This window comes from Oryctolagus cuniculus, chromosome 3 (assembly GCF_964237555.1).
Source record: "Oryctolagus cuniculus chromosome 3, mOryCun1.1, whole genome shotgun sequence".
Classification (NCBI taxonomy): domain Eukaryota; kingdom Metazoa; phylum Chordata; class Mammalia; order Lagomorpha; family Leporidae; genus Oryctolagus; species Oryctolagus cuniculus.
The window spans coordinates 118,869,759-118,886,665 of NC_091434.1; positions in this window are offsets into that span (position 1 = coordinate 118,869,759).

Below are 16,907 nucleotides of genomic sequence, written 5' to 3' on the forward strand. Positions count from 1 at the left end.
AGGTCCACACAGGTGCACTGGAGCCCTCACCGGTGTCACACAGCTTTTCTGGCTCTTCCCAGGCTCCTTCCCCAAGCCCTGCACACTCAGTCAGCTCTCTTCACCTTTTATTAAGGAGCTGCTGGACAGGAGGACCGCAGCTCTCCCCACCCATTCCTTGCAGAGTGTTAGATACTTGGAAAGTGCCTGCCTTCGATCTTTCCAGCAATCGGCACCTTTGAGGCAGGTTCAAGGTTTTACCTTGAAAGGAGAGGCGAAGATGGCAGGGGATTTTTGACCCAGTACATCATCTACATGCCAGCCATTGGCCTAGGTGCCAGGCAAGAGTGATAAAAATCCCTGCTTGCGTGTGAGTTTGGAGGAGACACGTACGTACCCCGGGCATCATCTGTGTGCCAGAAGGAGATGGTACTTGGCAAATGCAAGACAGAGCAAGCAGGATTAAGGAGCCTGGGCTGGGTGAGGTCAGGTGCTGGGCTGGATTCTATGTGGAGTCCTCAGAGCAAGTCCCGGTGACTAGGGGATGGTGAACAAAGGCTGCAGGAAGTGTGTTCTAGACAGAGGGAACAGTGCCTGCAAAATCCCTGAGATAGGACAGGACTTGAGTGCTCCAGGAAGACTGGGAAGGCCAGTGTGGTTGGAGCACAGCATGAGGTGGGGGAGTGGGAGGTGAGGTGAGAGGGCCTTGGGGGTCCTGTGGAGGCTTGACCTCTTCCTCAGAAAGTGGGAGCCATGGGACAGCTGGAGCAGAGGAGGGACATTAGGTTGAAAGGTCCTTGTGACTGCTGTGTCCATGGAATGCAGACAAAAGTGGGACAGGTGAGAGGCCTGGAGAGGCACCTGCTGTCAACCAGGTGAGAGGGGGTGGTGGCTCATGCCAAGACCGCAGAACTAGAGGGTCGTGCTCAGATTGCAGGTATATTTTGCAGAGTGAGCCATCAAGATTTCCTGACTTATGGTTTGGAAATGAGTTTGGGTGTGTCCAAAAGGCTCAGGTGTTGAAGGCCTGGGCCTCAGGAGGGGATGTGGAGCATTTCAGAGGTGCCTGGGCCTAGTGGGAGGTCCTTAGGTTGCTGGGGGTGTGTCCCTGGAAGGTTGTTCTCCTGTGAAAGTTGTTGTAAAAGTCCAAGTTTGGGCCCAGTCTCTCTGATTCTTGGCTTGCTATGTGGTCTTTCTTCTCTACATGCTCCACTGTCTGCCACCCTCGGCAGAGAGTAAACCAATGGGACCGTCTGTCCACGGACCTTGAACCTCCTGAACTATGGGCTAAATAACCATTTTTGTGTAACAGGTATTTTGTGATGGTGACACTGGCTGATGCATACACTGACCATTGGGAGTGGAATTCAGTGGGGAGGATGAGTCAACCATGGCCCCAAGGGCTTTGGCCTGCACCACTGGATGGATGGAATGGAGTTGGGGAAGGTGCAGGCCATGCAAGTTGGGCAAAGAACGATGAGTTCAAGTCCTAGACTGCTGAGTTGGAGATGCCCATTAGAGGCCCAAGTAGACTGTTGAGTAGGTGATCTACTCACGATCCCTGAGTGTGTTAGGAGTGGGACTGGATAGGGGAGTTCCGATTTTTCTGATCTCTCCATCTATGCCTCCCTTTATCACTCCTTGATGTTTTCTCTCTTCCAGTAGTTTTGAGAATTAGACAGTGGAAGGTAATTTATGTCTTATTTGTTCTTGGACTGGAAAGCCAGGATTTCCCCAATCCTGGGCAATGTTTACTTGGGTGTAGCTAGCAGCTCCCACCACAGCGCTGCACAGCCTTTGTGCAAAATCCATTTGGCCTGCTCCATGCAGCGGTGTGAGTGTCCGTGCGCCTGTCTCTCTCTTTCGACTGTGAGGTCCCAGCAGGAAGGGGAGGCCTTGCTCGTCTCTGGACTCTCCACCCCGGGCTCCTGAAGTGACTCTGGCTGTGGAGTTCAGTGTGAGGCTGTGGAACACAAGGGCCTCTGAGGGACTCCTGTCTCTACCTGGGAAGTCCTGAGCATCCTTCCCTAGCATTCTTACTAAAAGAATATTTTTGTGGCTTTCTTATTTCCAGAATTTGGCCATTTTTCCTCCTTTTGGGTTGTTTGTCTTTTGCTTTTTGATTTGCTAGAATTCTTTAATATGTTGGCCACTAAATTTTTGTCATCACGTTTCAAATATCTTCTCCCTGTAGTGGCTTATGTTTTTGTTTTGTTTATGATTTTCTACTCATAGAATTAAAAAATGTATCATAGGAAAGTTCATTAATCTTTTCCTTTGTGGCTTTTTCTGTGTGTGTTCTTTGAGGAATCTTTTTTATGGTGAGATCATAAAAGATACTCTCCAATATTGTCTTCTAAAAGTTTTACTTTGTGTTTAGATTGTTAAATTGATTTTTCCTTAGTGGTACAAAGTAAGGATCTGCTTTTATATTTTCCCATTTGAGCAACTAGTTTTCTTGATATCATTTATGGAAAAATTTGTCCCCACTACATTTTAAAATGGGAGACCAGGAGGAAGTACCTGGCTCCTGGCTTCGGATCGGCACAGTGCGCCAGCTGCAACGTGCCGGCTATAGTGGCCACTTGGGGGGTGAACCAATGGAAAAAGGAAGACCTTTCTCTCTGTCTCTCTCTCTCTCTCTCTCTCTCTCACTGTCTAACTCTGCCTATCAAAAAAAAGATTTATTTATTTATTTGAAAGGAAGAGTCACAAAGAGTGAGGGGGGAGAGAGAGGAGAGGGAGAGAGGGAGAGAGGGAGAGAAGGAGAGAGGGAAAGAGGGAGAGAAGGAGAGAGGGAGAGAGGGTGAGAAGGAGAGAGGGAGAGAAGGAGAAAGGGAGAGAGGGAGAGAAGGAGAGAGGGAGAGAAGGGAGTGATCTCTAAATGCCCACAATTGCCAGGTCTGGGTCAGAGAGAGAGAGAGAGAAAATCTTCCATGGGCTGGTTCATTTCCCAAATGGTCGCAACAGCAGGGGCTGGGCCAGACTGAATCCAGGAGCCTGGAACACAGTCAGGGTCCCCTGTGTGGGTGGCAGGGGCCCAAGCACCTGGGACATCCTGTGCTGCTTTCCCAGGTGCATTAGCCAGGAGCTGGGTTGGAAGTGGAGCAGCTCGGACTCCAGCTGGGGTCTATATGGCTTCACCCACTATGCCACAATGTTGGCCCTGTCCCCACTATTTTTGACACCATCTCCTTCACACATTGTTTCTCTATATGTGTGGCTTGGCTTCTGAGCGCTTCCCGCAAGAGGGTCCTTGGGTCAATACTGTGGTGGAATGAGAAGGCCATGCCAAGGTGGCCACTGGCAAGCGAGTGTCAGTTACTCAGGAATGGCTTTGAAACCCACCTGGCAATGGAGCCTGCCTGGCAACAGGCTGTGATTGGTTGGGGCATAGACCGCCCCTTGACCAGATTGGCTGGTCTTGGCTATATAAGATGTGGTTCCAACTGTAATAAACGAGTCTGCGGGCTGCTCGCCTCAAGCCTGCTTTCACCCGACTCCCGGGGTCTGTATGGTGACTCCCCGCCTCTTGCCACCACCACGCTGCTCCTCTCAGAAACAAATCCACTGCAACATTGTTGAGAAATCAACGGCAACAAATACTACACTGCTTTAATGACTGCTTCATTATAACTTCTGCTGTTTGATGAGACAAATATTCTCTTCTGCTTCTTTTAACCCATATTTTTGATAAAATTCTTGGCCTTCAGTTATATATGCATATATTTTATTTATTTGAAAGTCAGAGTTAAACACACACACACACACACACACACACACACGGGGAGTGGGGGGGGGGAGGTTTTCCATCTGCTGGTTCATTCCCCAGTTGGCTGCAATGGCTGGAGCTGTGACAATCTGAAGCCAGAGATTTCTCTGGGTCTCCCAGACGGGTGTAGGGGCCCAAGCTCTTGGGTCATCTTCTACTGCTTTCCCAGGCCATAGCAGAGAGTTGGATCAGGAGTGGAGCAGCCAGGACGTGAACTGGCACCTACATAGGATGCTGGCACTGCAGGTTGCAGCTTTACCTGATATGCCATCGCACCAACCCCTATATTTCCCCTTTTCAAAAAAGATTTATTTATTTGAAAGGCAGAGAGACAGGGAAAGAAGGAGAGACAGAGAAAGAACTTCCATCCACTGGTTTGCTCCCCAAATGGCCACAACAGCCCGGGGACTGGGCCAGGCCCAAGCCAGGAGCCAGGAACCCCATCTGGATCTCCCATGTGGGTGGCAGGGGCCCAAGCACTTGAGCTATCACCTATTGCTTCCCAGGTGCATTAGAAGGAAGCTGGGGGCGAGCTGAGTAGTCAGGACTCCAGTTGGCACTCTGATACGGGATGCAGGTGTCCCAAGAGATAGCTTAATCCACTGAGCCACAGCACCAGCCCTGGCGTTTGCTGTTTAAGCTGCTGGGCTAAGGTAAATTGCTATAATAGCCCAAATAGAATAAGATAACTCTCAGTAATAATTTTCAGTAATAATTGGGAAATAAAGGCTTTCTGGAAATAAAATGCACTGTGCAAATTTTCTTAAACTGAATCTTAAACGTATGATCATGCCAGTTGAAAGTGAATTTTGTTAAGGTAGAATTGGCTACAAGTGGTAGAGTTTAGACCATCACTCAAAGATATTGCTGGTGTAACATTTCATTTCCTTGATTAATTCTTTAGCTTTAAAGCAGTTAATTACAAAAGGCTACATTTCAGGGCCACTGTCGTGGTGCAGCAGGTTAAGCTACTGCCTGTGATGCCGGCTTCCCATAGGGGCGCCGGTTCCTGTCCCAGCTGCTCCATTTCTGATCCAGCTCCCTGCTAATGCACCTGCGAAAGCAGTGGAAGATGACCCAAGTGCTTGGGCCCCGACACCCACATGGAAGACCTGGATGAAGCTCCTGGCTCCTGGCTTCAGCATGGCCCAGTCCTGGCTGCTGCAGCCATTTGGGGAGTGAACCAGCGGGTGGAAGATTTCTTTCTCCCTCTCTCTGTAACTCTGCCTTTCAAATAAATAAATAAATAACTTTTTTTAAAAAGGCTAAATTTAAATTAAGAATCAGTGATATTTCATGTATGAACTGAAGTGTGTAGTTGTCAAACATGTACACTAGCTCCCACGGCTTCACTGTTTGAACTTCCAAGGCCAGTTCACGTCTCAAGTGGTCACATAGAGAGAAGCGAGGCCATCAGCCTTGGGTCCTTGTCCTCACAATGGTTGTGCTGCCAGTGCCGACTCCCAGGGGCCCTGTTACCCAGGGACATTGAAGGTGGCTGCTGTGCCCCTGCAGCCTGTGACCTTCCGTGTAGGCCAGTCCCCATGGGGTGGTCACCTGTGCCCCCCGGAGTTCCATGAATTAACATGTCTGTGGAGCTCAATGCTGCCTGAGGGAAAAGTGAGGAGCAGGTGCTAGCATGGGGTTCAGAGAATGCTAAGGGTCCATCTGCCCTTCACTGAAGGTGCCAATCAGCTTGGACCACTGGGCCCTGCCTTAACTGGCCACGCTGGCAGTGGCATCCCCAGGGCCACAGTAAGCAGCTGGTGCATTTGCAAATACAAGTAGACTTTGCTGTTAGACCCTGGAGACTTGGGAAGTGAGATGGGATGTTAGTGGGGGTGGGATGTAAGAGGTTTGGGGGGAGTGGAGCTGTGGCAGGGATGTGGGATGAGTAGATGTGTTTGGGGGTCACTTCCTCCACTTGCCATGGGGACAACTAGTACACCTGCAACCTAACAGGAGGGTTTGGGGGGGAGTGGGGAAGGCCCAAGGCTCATGTGGAGGTGCACAGTCTGGGGGAACCTCTTTACCCTTTACTCACTGGCCAGAAACATTGATATCTCCTCCCCAACCCATCCCAGCCAGGCACCCCTTGGCTAGCCGCAGCTTCCTCCAGGTCTCCCACATGGGTGCAGGCACCCAAGAACTTGGGTCATCTCCCACTGACTTCCCAGGTGCATTAGCAGGGAGCTGAGCCAGAAGTGGAGCAGCCAGGATTCGAACCAGCACCCATATGGGATGCTGGCACTGCAGGCAGAGGCTGCCCCATGGTGGGTATTTTCAAAACACGGATTCAGGCTTCCCTGGAAGGGCCCTGGAGTCAGACCTCTGGGTCCTTCCTCAAGCGAGGATGGGTGAGGGCTTGCTTTCGGAGCCTCAGTCTGCTCAGCTGTAACCCCGAGGAGGCCCCTGCTGGCCTGCATGGGAAGCAGCTGTCCTGACGGATCTCAGTTCATCCCAGGAGCTGTGCTGTCCACAGTGACAACGACAACAGCTGTACTGGTGTGGAGGAGGCAGGTGGTGGCCGCCTGTCTGCGGCCCTGGCCCCCAGGGACAGAATGAGTGGAAGAAGTGTAGACTCGGCCGGCGCCGTGGCTCACTAGGCTAATCCTCTGCCCTGCGGCACCGGCACACCGGGTTCTAGTCCCGGTTGGGGCGCCGGATTCTGTCCCGGTTGCCTCTCTTCCAGGCCAGCTCTCTGCTGTGGCCCGGGAGTGCAGTGGAGGATGGCCCAAGTGCTTGGGCCCTGCACCCCATGGGAGACCAGGATAAGTACCTGGCTCCTGCCATCGGATCAGTGCGGTGTGCCAGCAGAAGCGCGCCGGCTGCTGCGGCCATTGGAGGGTGAACCAACGGCAAAGGAAGACCTTTCTCTCTTTCTCTCTCTCTCTCTCACTGTCCACTCTGCCTGTAAAAAAAAAAAAAAAAAAAAAAAAGAAAAGAAAAGAAAAAAGAAGTGTAGACTCTGCTGCTGCCTGCTTTCCACCGGCTGCGTCACCTGACGGCCACAGGGCCCGTTACAGCCCTGCAGTGCTGAGTGTTGAGGCTCCCTTGGTGACGGTGACGGTGACAAGGTGGCTCATCCAGCACAGGGGCCGTCAGCTCTTCTCTGAGGACTCATGTGTGGCTGCATCTGAGATCACCCGAGTGGTCAGGGACCCCTGAGCCTGAGCCTCCTCTCGCTAGGATGGGACCATGCTCCTGTGGGAGTGAGGGGTGCTGATGCCCGGGGCACTCTGTCTAATCCAGACCAAGGCTTCATGCACGCTGCCATGTGTGTATGTGCTGTGCCTGTATGTGTCCCCTGTGTGTCCTATGTTTGTGCTGTATTCCATGCATGTGCTGTGTCCCTTGTGGGTGTTGTATCTCCTGTGTGTAATGTGTGTGTGTGTGCTCCACGTGTGTCCGTGCTGTGTCCCCTGTGTGTCCCGTGTGTGTGGTGTGTGTCCCTGTGTGTCCCATGTCAGTGCTGTGTCTCATGTGTGTCCTATGTGTCCCGTGTGTGTGCTGTGTCCCTGTGTGTCCCATGTGGGTGCTGTGTCCCTGTGAGTCTCATGTAGGTGCTGTGTCTCCATGTGTATCATGCGTGTGGCACATGTGTCCCATGTGTGCCATGTCCTGTGTATGGTGTACTTCCCATGTATGTGGTGTGTGTCCCATGTGTGTGCCATGTCCCATGTGTCCCGTGTGTGTGGTATGAGTGTCCCATGTGTGTGCCATGTCCTGTGTGTCCCATGTATGTGGTGTGTGTGTCCCGTGTCCTTGTGTGCCTTTGTGCATGCTGTAAAATCCTGTGCCTCACATCTGCAGAGCCCTGTCAGGGCCTCCTTTTTGTCCACTGCATAGAGAAGGCTGAGCCGGGTGAGGAGGGCGGGGCTTCGTCTCTGGGGCAGATTGCATGGACCGGAAGGGCTTTCTGTCTTGCTGGTGACGAAGTGTTCATACAGATGGGGCCTCAGAGGGGACCCGGATGTCTGCCGCCATCTCGGCTGATGCCTGGCTATGGGAATGACCAGAGATGTCACCCCAGGCCCCAGGCATGTAGCAGAGCCTGCTGGGGCTGCTGCAGCCTCAAAGCCACGAGGGTGACAAGGGTCTCGATTTGGCTGTCCCAGGCTCAGCTCTGAAGTTCCGGTCACCCTACACAGCCTGGCTCCTGTGCCTCTCACACTCCCCCGTGTTGCCTCTGCCACCACGCTGGTGACACCACACATGTCCCTCCCGCCTGACCACAGGCTCTCTCCTCCTCTCCTCTCACTCTCCCTGACTGCTAATGGGGTCGGGGTGAGGGCTCCGGGGACGGTGTCAATTAGGCCACGGTTCGGGCCCTTTGTGCCCTCTGACCCTGGAGCGCCACTAGGGGCTGAGGAAGGGGCAGGCATCCTGGGATTAAGTGGCTTCTGATGGACCACAGGCAGCGGTGCCGCCCCCAGGGACAGGAGCCCTCCTGGGAGGCCTGGCCCATTTGCAAAGGAAGCTGCAGATTCTTGGGAGGGAAGCTGTCACTCAGTATTCCTGATTAAGGAGTGACTTAGTTCGCTGCTTCGAAATCCCACGTGAGTAGGGCTCCTTTTCAATAGAAGTTTGTGCTGTGTGTGGTCTCGAGGAACAGGTCTGTGTCCCCGGTAGCAGATCGCCCAGGTGAGCCACAGCATCACCTGCCCCCGGGGGCAACCATGCTGACTCTCGTGTGGAATACACTGTGCCAGTGCCCCGTGCTCTCCCGCTTGGTGTCTGGGATGCTTCACATTTCTGCAGCGCGGAAGCTGCCTGGAACGGGCTGTCCCTGCATCCGGCTGCACGCGTGCCCGAGTTTCTCTCGGGGATCCTGCGTCAAGTGACGTGGCTGGGTGTATGTGATGATCTGTCTTGAGGTGTCAGTCGTTTTCCAAGGTGGCCATCCCAATGCACAGTCCAGAACGTGAGCTCCGTGGTCTGTGTCCTGTTGATCTCAAGTCCTCATTGCTGGAGCCTGTGGTGTTTACCAAACAGATGGGCGTGAAATGGAATTTTACTGGGCCTGATGTACATTTCTCTGATCACTCGTGATTGAGAGGCTTGCTGTGTTATCTGTGTCTCCTTGTTTGTGCTTTGCCTGTTTTTCTCTGAAGAGTTGTCAGGGGCCCAAGCACTTGGGCCATCAGGGAGATGGGTCGAAAGTGGAGCAGCCAGGACTCGAACCGACACCTGTATGGTATGCCAGTACTGCAGGTGGAGGCTTCACCTCTATGCTATAGTCCCGACCCCGTGTAAGAGCTCTTCACTCTGATGTTCCTGTCAGTTGCCTCCTCACTTTCTAGGCTTTCTTTTCCTGCATGGCTTTGACTCAAACCACTTCCGTGTCCTAGGAAACCTGTACTGGCTGGAAGAGCAGTTCCCACGCCAGCTTCCAGCTGGAGTAGCCACTTGACACATCAGTGGGTGTGGACTCAGGGTGCTGGGTCTCCACTCAGCCACCTAAACCTTCTGCACCTGCTCATATGTCACGGGAAGGCCACTGGAGAAAGCAGGGTGCATCGTTATTAATTTACCAACGTAGAGACCATGCACTAGGGCCAAACACCTAGCTGCCTGTTTATCTGCTAGAGACAGAACCCATGGTATTCATAAAAACATTTCAGTGTGTGTTGTGAGAAGTTCCAAGTGAGAACTAAAAAAAATCTCATTCGATAAAAATATCTTATTAAAGTGATGAATGTATGAGGCTGAGAGTTGACAGGTGTCTGTCAGGCAAAGCAGCTGTCCTGGGCACCAGCCCACCCCCAAGAAGGTTCTCATCATGCCAAGTCCAGCTGAGTCCACAACTCTAATGGAAGGCTGTCCTGGCTGGTTCAGACTGTCCAGCTTTTGCTGTGAACCTCTCAGCCCTACCCCAGAAAGAGGGGCTCTTCTCCCCATCATCCCCCCCCCCTTCCCAGTGGGAGGCAGAGCCACACACACACACACACACACACAGGATCACACGCTTTCAGTTACATCCTGATTCCGCACCACTGGAAACACAGAAGTTCCCACACTCCTTGGAGAAGACTCCTTGTTCTGTAGCCAGGGTAACAAGCAGCAGCATAGACTGTTTTCAACCCTTTCAGGGGCCCTGGGGAACGTGGTTTGCAGCCAGCCAACCAATGCCAGCTTGCTGGCTGAAACTCAGCCAATCAGGGAGCAGATTCACCAACAGAGCTGCTGAGTGTCAGCCAGTTGAATACCATCTCTCTCACCCAGTAACATTTGAGGGATGGCAAATGACATCACCCCCAGCCTTGATGATTGGCTAATCCCTCAAATCCTGGCTGTGTTCTCTTCGAGGTGGTGGTGCCAATTAGAGAGAGCCTGAGCAGCAGAGGTCTCTCCAGCTTGAGTGAGCGATGTGTTCAGCTTTGCTTTTTCTTTTGGAGTTGAGGGACAGTTTCATCATCTTTGACAAGATTCACACAGTGTTTACATTATGACCACGTTCAAGCCTTTCATAGCAAAACGCTTTCCTGCATGACTTTCTTTGTTTTTCCTGGAGTTAATGATTGCCGTGTAGTTCTCATTTGCTTAATTTTCTTTTCTTGTCTTGCATAACGTTTTGGTTGTGGCTGGAGTGGATAGTGACTCTGTTTTTCACACTTACTTAATTTTTCTGCACTTTTCCCTACATGCATCCTCAAACTTCTCCCCGCCACCAGTGCCCCTTCCATGTGGCCCTTTTCTCTCACCATGTTCCACCAATTCCATCTTCCTGCAAAATCTCCTGAGGAACTCCTGACCTCCCCTGCTGCCCTGGGCATTCGGGCTCTCCCAGGGATAAGGGTGAGCCCCACACTGGCAGGGATCTGAGGGGGAACCACAAGTGGACCATGTCCTGTGTCCTCTGGTGGCCACATTGGAGGTGACGGATGCCCCATCATATTTATGGTACTAACTATTCCAGCCCACAGTTCCCCCAAGAGAAATGGGTCAGTTGTGGAGCTACCATGTCTGGAGGTGGGAGGGGAGCTGTAGAGCTGATTACCATTGCACAGAAAATGCTGACTGGGGTCCACATTGTGGTGCCCCTATGAGCCATGTGGGAGACCTGGGTGGAGCTCCTGACTCCTGGCTTCTGTCCCCACCCATCCCCAGCTTATGTGGCCATCTGTGGAGTGAACCAGCAGATGGAAGATCTCTCTTTCTCTCTCTCTCTCTCTAACTCTGACTTTCAAACAAATAAATCTTTAAACAAGAAAATGCTGAGCAGTGCTTCTCTGGGAAAAGGGACAGGGTGTGAGCCTGGATTTGTGTCCTGCACACCAGAGTCACATCGTATTTTTAGAAAGTACATTCATCCTCTTCCCATGGCTAATTCCCCTTTGTTCTTCTATTTCCTGGTGAAATAAATCATGCTGTGATTGGCTAATTGGAGCTTTTAAACTTTTTATTGAAGATAATTATAAAGGATTTGCTTATGGAATTAGTAGGGATTTGAAAAAAAAAAAAAAAAACCAAGTGGAACGGCAGTGCTTTGAGACTGGGCTGTTGTGGACAGGCAGGCAAGGTCTCCAGGCAGCCTCATGGGAGGTGGACAGGCTCCAGCACCCCTGTCCCCAGAGGGCCTCCCATTGTCAAGGGCTGTCCCTGGGGTCTGGGAACTCCATGAGCCCAGGCCACATGTCTGGAGGAGGCAGCCCGACATGGAATGCAGGCACGCGTGGGGTCACACGTGGTTCTGCTTCCCGTGGAAGCCGGAGGCCGTTCCTTTTTGCCTGTCTGCTCTTTTGTTGGGAAGTTTGCATCATCCACCTAGGGCTTACGAGGACTGGGGCATCACAAGGGCAAAATTCAAAGCTCTGTGCCCGATGCTGGCCAGCCTGTGGCATACATTTGTTTTCTTTCTCTTCTGGTCGAACCACCCATGATTTTTTATTGAGTACCTACTGTGTGCATGTTCTTTTCAAGGCCTGGTCCCTGCTCTCTGGGGACACTGGTTTCTCCTGGCCACATGGGAGAGGTTGCAGGTTATGCTGATGACAACAACTCACCTGCGGGAGTGACCCCTACCTGTCAGTCACAGTTGTGATTGCATGGCATAGGCGTCATGCCTTCACTTAACCTTCCCAATACAGTAAGCTCCTTCCCATGATACCGGTGAGGAAATATGAGCACAAGGAGATTGTATGACTAACTCGAGGCCAGAGCAGCAGGGTCAGGATTAAAACCCAGGGCCCAGTCCCTTGCTGTCCAGTCTCCTGGATCAATAGTGATTGGTGCAGGCATGTGCAATGCTTATACCCAAAGAAGGGAGGGTGGTGTGGCCGAGGTCACCCAGGAAAGACTCCTGAGGATGGGTGGGTGGACTTCAGAGGGAGATAAGTTGGAGGTAGGGCAGCAAAGCCCTTTGGGGGATGGGAGAATGCGAGTGTGTGTGTGTGTGTGTGTGTTACCTCGCGACACCCTCAGCACCAGGAAGCCTTCTCTTCCTCCTCCAACTCAGGTGCTCTTTTCTTGAATGCAGTTATGTTTTCCTGCCTCCTTCATTCTCTCAGCAAATGTTCCCCAGCCCTGATCTGTTATGGATCTCAGGGGACCAGGTCCCAGCCGGGGGCTCCTGCTGCCTTGTGGAACAGACAGAGCTAGGCAGGCAGACCTGAGATGCTGTGCTCAGAACTGTGACACAGGGCTGAGGGGGTGAGGGTCAGAATCCGAGGATGAACACCTAGGCCAGGTGTGGAGAGAGGCAGGGAAGCTTCTCTGGAGGAGGTGGTGCCTGGTATGGGCTGTAGGAGAGGTGGAGAAGGTTGCCTACGAGAGTGGCTTGGGCTCAGGGTTTGAGCCGGGGTTGGGAGTGGGGCAGGAGCTGAGAAGCAGATGGTGGGAGTTTGCCTGATGCTCCAGGTGAGACAGGAGAGATAGAACAAAAGGCTGGGATCCTGCAAGACCTGGTCATGGAGGAACTTGGGCGTGGACCAGAGAAGCTGTGAATTCAACCCAAGGGCTCTGGGGTTCCTTGGAGAGTTTGCAGATGGGCAGGGTGAGACGGGACTTGTGTTTTGTCTGGCAGGGGTCACACGAGGGCCTGTGTTCAAGTGTGGGCGCGCTCACAGGGAGACCTGCCTTCATGCCCTGCCCAGCCCTCCGAGGCACCACTCAGCAACTTCCATCCCAAAGAACTTCAGCTCAGACCCTCTCTCTTCTCTCCAAATTATTTTTTAAAAAATGCCCTAACATAGCAATCTAGCTTTAGGAAGTCTCCTTGTAGAAAAGATACTTTCATCTGTTAATTATGAGCTCATGGGTTTCTGGGACCTGTGATGAGAGAGGCCATCCTTGAAATTGCCCCTAGATTTTGGAGTCCATTAAGCCTTTGAGGATGTAGGCTTCTGTCGAATGACTGCTGGGAGGTGTTTAAAAAACACTTATATGAAAAATTATACAAAGATATTCCAAAGTAGAAGGAATAGGGTAATGAACTCTTACTACCTATTGCTTTCTTATCTGGAAAGCTAAACACCAAAGTATGTGAAATATTGATTCCCAACCAGCAGTCTGTGCCCTCTGAGAAAGAGCAAGCTTATGTGGTTAGCCCACCGACTGCCTGGAGGGCTCCCAGGTCACAGTGGAAGGAGGGAGAACTTGGGCAGAGCCTGGTGCTCCCCACCCTGAGCTTAAGGACAGAATTCGGAGTCTGGGAGGCCAAGGACGCAGGGAGCAGCAGGACCCAGAGACCTGCAAGGCTTCCCTGCAGGACTTAGCTGAGAACCACTCAACGACCCAGGTATTGGGAACAGGGGAAAGGTCCACTTGGAAGGAGTGGAGGAGAAAGTGTCTTGGCCTCCCCCCCCCCCCCCACCCCGGGGGCTGAGAGCAGTTTGCGTCTCCGCCAGCCAGGGGAAGCTTGTAACTCCCGGGGGCGGGGGGATGTGGGAGCACCTGTCGGGTAGTTCCTTAGACGATGGAAGACACAAGCGCTGGAAGAACGGCTGCTCTAGTCCTGTCCAACAAAGCCTGAGGCTCAAAGGGGTGCTGAGCAAGGCTCCAGGACACTTAAAGAAACAGGAGACCGTCCAGTGCTCAAGGCAAAGTCAGTTTCTATCATCTAGCCAGCAATGACTGAGCATCCGGGGATAGGGGAAATGCCACCAGTGAGAGCAAATCCAATGAGCAGAACAGACGGCGAGTAGGGGGTGACCCGTTAGGGGACTGGAACAGTACGGCTGTCTTGTCTCACCTTGACTCCACAGGTCCTGGTGGGTATGAGCATGTTAGGTCGAGGCAGAATATATCAAAAAAACACAGTCAAGATGGCAGCTATGAAAACTAAAATGTCTGAAATGCAAAATACATTGGACGGAGTTAATCACAGATTATATTCTGTCAAAAATATTAGTGAAAAAAAATAGTAAAGGAAACTATCCAAAGAGGAAGAAAACAGTGAAAACTATGAACAATGAGGTGTAGGAAAATTTCTAATTGCCAAAAATATGTATGACTGGGGTCCCCAAAGGAGAAGAAAGGGGGGAAGGGTAGCAAAATCTTTGAGTAACTAATGACTAAAAAATTTAGCAAATTAGATAAAAAGTATACAATGAACTCAGGGCATGAAAATAAACCACACCAAGATAAACCATACCAAGACGCAGCATAATCCATTTGCCTAAACCCAGTGATATAACTCAGCCAGTTGGCTGGCGCCGCAGCTCACTAGGCTAATCCTCCCCCTTGCGGCGCCGGCACACCAGGTTCTAGTCCTGGTCGGGGCACCGGATTCTGTCCCGGTTGCCCCTCTTCCAGGCCAGCTCTCTGCTATGGCCCGGGAGTGCAGTGGAGGATGGCCCAAGTCCTTGGGCCCTGCACCCCATGGGAGACCAGGAGAAGCACCTGGCTTCTACACTCAGTGAAAACAATGCTCAAACATCCTCTAAAACTCAGGTGAAATCAAGACATTTCAGACAATCAACCCGTGAAAGAATTCATCACCAGAAGAAACAACTCCAAGGAGAGGAAAGGAAGTCTTCCAGACAGAAGGAAGTGTGGATCCACACAAAGGGAGGTGAACGCCAGAAACGGCAAAGATGTGGGTAAGTCTGAGCTACTTCCAGCATCTTTAAAAGGGGTCATCAGCTATTCAATACAAAAACTGGAAAACTATTGCGAGTTTCATAACACCCGCAGAAGTGAAATATACGACAGATGAAGCTGAAAGATTGAGAGAGAGGAGAAAGAAATTTGTTGTTGTAAGCATCTTATGCATGCAGTGCAATAGTACTTCTAAAGGGTATACAGTGTATTATACACTGTAAAATAACCATACCTCCATGCACAGAGTGAAGGCCACTAAACCTGCAAAAAAAGGTAAAGTGGAATTATTAACAAATAGTTAGTCCAAAAGAAAACTAAAGAAAAGGAAAAAGGGAAGCCGGCGCCGCGGCTCACTAGGCTAATCCTCCGCCTTGTGGCGCCGGCACACCGAGTTCTAGTCCTAGTTGGGGCGCCGGATTCTGTCCCGGTTGCCCCTCTTCCAGGCCAGCTCTCTGCTGTGGCCCAGGAGTGCAGTGGAGGATGGCCCAAGTGCTTGGGCCCTGTACCCCATGGGAGACCCCGATGGCTCCTGCCATCGGATCAGCGCGGTGCGCCGGCCGCAGCGCGCCGGCCGCGGCAGCCATTGGAGGGTGAACCAACGGCAGAGGAAGACCTTTCTCTCTGTCTCTCTCTCTCACTGTCCACTCTGCCTGTCAAAAAATAAAAAAAAAGAAAAAAGAAAAGGAAAAAGGGAAAAAAGAACCGTGGAGATGAATGAAAAACAAAAACAGCGAAGAGTAGGGTAAAATCTCACATATCCATAATTAAATTAAATTAATTAACTATGAATTATTCTAAGTCTGCCGGATTGAACCAAAACACAAGATCCAAGTACATGTTGCTACCAAGAAATCTATATTAAATAGAAACATATATAAATACATGAAATGTAAACAGGTAAAAATGTATAGACCAAGCTAACAATAATCAAGAGAAAATAGGAGTGGTGACATTAACATCAGACAAGGTAGATTTGGGATGGAAACCCTTTCCAGTGACCAAGAGGGTCATTTTTCAATGCTCAAACATCAAGAAGAGTTAAGAATTCTAAATATCTCTGCACTTTAATAATTAAGTTTCAAAAATTACCAAGCAAAACCTGACAGAACTGCAAAGTGAACGGTAAGGCTACAGTTACGGGAGAGATTTCAACACTCCTCTTCCAATAACTGATAGAAGAAGAAGTAGATGGATAAAGAAAAGTTGAGGGGTTGGCGCTGTGGTGTAGCGGGTAAAGCCACTGCCTGCAGTGCTGGCATCCCATATGGGTGCTAGTTTGAGTCCCAGCTGCTCCACTTCTGATCCAGCTCTCTGCTATGGCCTGGGAAAGCAGTAGAAGATGGCCCAAGTCCTTGGGTCCCTGCACCTGCGTGGGAGGTCTGGAAGGAGCTCCTGGCTCCTGACTTCGGAGCAGCGCAGTTCCAGCTGTTGCGGCCAACTGGGGAGTGAACCATCAGGTGGAAGACCCCTCTCTCTCTCTTTCTCTTTCTCTCTCTCTCTGCCTCTGCCTCTCTGTAACTCTGCCTTTGAAATAAAATAAATATATCTTTAAAAAATAATAAAAAAGAAAACTTGAAAAACACTATCAAACAATGTGGCAAATTGGGTCTTATAGGCTACTCCATCCAATAATAGCGGAATATTCAACTTGCAGACTACCCAGGCATTCCAGCCTAACTATTGCCTAAAAGAAAAGAAGGGATTTGTTCAAGACAGTTTTTAGCACCTTTATTTGTAATATCCAAAATCTAGGGACAGCCAAATATCCATAAACAGATGAGCTGATAAACAAACTCCTGTGTTTTTATAACGAAACACTACTCAAAACATATAAGAATGAATTACTGGTACGCACAGTAATATGGATGAACCTCAAAATAATTATGCTTATACTGAAAATCGTGAAACATACGTAAGATAAACAGAAGAAGACACAAATAAATCGAAAAATGTCTTGTGTTCATGAATTGGAGCAATTTCTATTGTAGAAACTCCCCCAAATGATACTACTACTTAAAATGATCTGCCCCAAAAGAATCTCCTACCAAGGGCTGCCCAAAATGATCAGCAGAATCCATGCAATTTCTACCCAAATTCCAGTATCCCTTTACAC